The following is a 2,026-nucleotide window of genomic DNA, read 5'->3' on the forward strand; positions in this document are numbered from 1 at the left end:
TGGTCAATGCTTGTGTGGTCAAATTAATGGGATTACTGAAGCATTAATGAGATATAAATTTTGGATATGATCTAGGCACATCTTTTCCTTTAGAGATAATTGAATCAAAATTTAAAGCTACTTTCTTTAATGTGTAGTAGAAATGACTCTAGTTAGAAACAGGAGCTTGACAAAATGTCAAACTTTAATAATTTAAAAAACATTCTAATGCTTGAAAATGGAAGAATGGAACTATTAAAATATTCATTACGTGGCCATCTTGGTTCTGTGTTCCCCACATAAAATGCCCATTGAAGTCACCGAAACCGTCCCTGCTGCAGAGCACGAGCTGCCACAGCCCCAGGCGGACACAAGGTCTGGAACAGAATCTGGCAGTGATGAATCAGGACCAGAGCTCGAGGAACAAGATTCCGCACAGGCAAACCACACAACAAGCCCAGCTGGCAGCCGCTGGAATCAATGAAGAGCTGGTCAGTAAAGCCAAACAGAGCTGGAGTGAAGAGAAGGCGCAGAGGCTGTGTCCAAACTTGGTCTTAGACAAGTTACAAGGGTTACTAGGGTCACTATCTGAAAATCTAAGAATATCTTCTTTGTCATCACAAAACCAGATGTCTACAAGAGCCCAGCCTCAGATACCTACGTAGTTTTGGGGGAAGCCAATATTGAGGATTTATCTCAGCAAGTCCTGCTAGCAGCTGCTGAGAAATTCAAAGTTCAAGGTGAAGCTGTCTCAGACATTCAAGGAAAACACACAGACTCCAATGGTACAAGAAGAGAGTGAAGAGGAAGAGGTTGATGAAACAGGTATGGTAGTTAGGGACATAGAATTGCTCATGTCACAAGCAAATGTGTCAAGAGCAAAGTCAGTCCAAGCCCTGAAGATCAACAGTAATGATATTGTGAATGGTATTATGAAATTCACACTGTAACCATGGTTTTGGTTTGTTTGTGTGTTTTTTTTTTGATGTTTCAAAAGAGTAACTGCAGCTTGGTGTGAAATCTGTAATATTTCTATCATTAATAAAGTTATGGCTCTCACATAAATGTTTCTTGCCCTCTCCCTTCCGCTCTCTCTGAAAAGTCAATAAAAAATATTTAAAAAACAAAGTTATGGCTTGTTGTGGGTAAAAAATAAAAATATATAAAATAAAATATCCAGTTCTCATCAGAGGTATCCAGCTTCAACAATATAGTCTATATTCCAAATATCTGCTATTTAAATATATCTAATAAATAAGTATGTGCAATCCACTCAAATTAGAATCATTATAAAATCATGATAAATCCTCCAAACAGATAATTTGTGTGTGTGTGTGTGTGTGTGTGTGTGTGCGCGCGCACGCGCGCACGCACGCAGGAGGATGAGGTAGGGTCACAGAAAGAAAATCTGCTCGTTAGATGTTTTTCAGCATTGAAATCTTTTTACTTTTCCCTAGAAGAATGATTGGACTGACAATACCTAAAAGAAATGTTGCCAGGCCTGGAGAAATATGTGCTACTACTTTAAAATAAACACGAAAGGGCCAGGTCATGGTCATGCACATCTATGGATTACTCATACTCACTTCCAGGGCCTCTCCCTGGCACAGCTGCGGAGTAGACAAAATTTATCTTTAGATCCTCCTACTTCTCCTTCTGGGCGATGGTCCTCTTCTAGGTCCATCCAGGGTGCTAGTGCCTCATGCTGTCCAGAGTAACGCCCTGGCCTGCCCTCCTTGGAATGTGGCCTTTCCTCTCCCTCTCCTTCTCTCCAACCCTGCAATTCAGTTCAACTGAGAGGAAAACAATGTTGTAAATGAATTCACACTGGCATTTAAGTGACTAATATTTTTTATTTTTCCCATGTGTGCTGGCATTCTAAAAGTTAAGCTGAAGAAATGTGTTCCTTAAGAGGAAAGTTCAATATGTAGAATACACAGCAAAAATTAAAAAAATTTAGCGAGGTCTAGGTTTCCTCAAACCACACTAGCACCATCAGACTGGCAGAGGCCTGCATATGGCCAGGCCTCATCCCCCTAGTAGAGGG

At 40.5% G+C, this 2,026-nt stretch overlaps 1 pseudogene; it reads left to right on the forward strand.

Annotated features, from left to right (window-relative positions):
- Positions 1–259: 259 nt before the first annotated feature.
- On the forward strand, positions 260–929 carry LOC102772503 (annotated as a pseudogene).
- Positions 930–2,026: the final 1,097 nt, after the last annotated feature.

Source organism: Myotis davidii, unplaced genomic scaffold, assembly GCF_000327345.1.
Source record: "Myotis davidii unplaced genomic scaffold, ASM32734v1 scaffold281, whole genome shotgun sequence".
NCBI lineage: Eukaryota > Metazoa > Chordata > Mammalia > Chiroptera > Vespertilionidae > Myotis > Myotis davidii.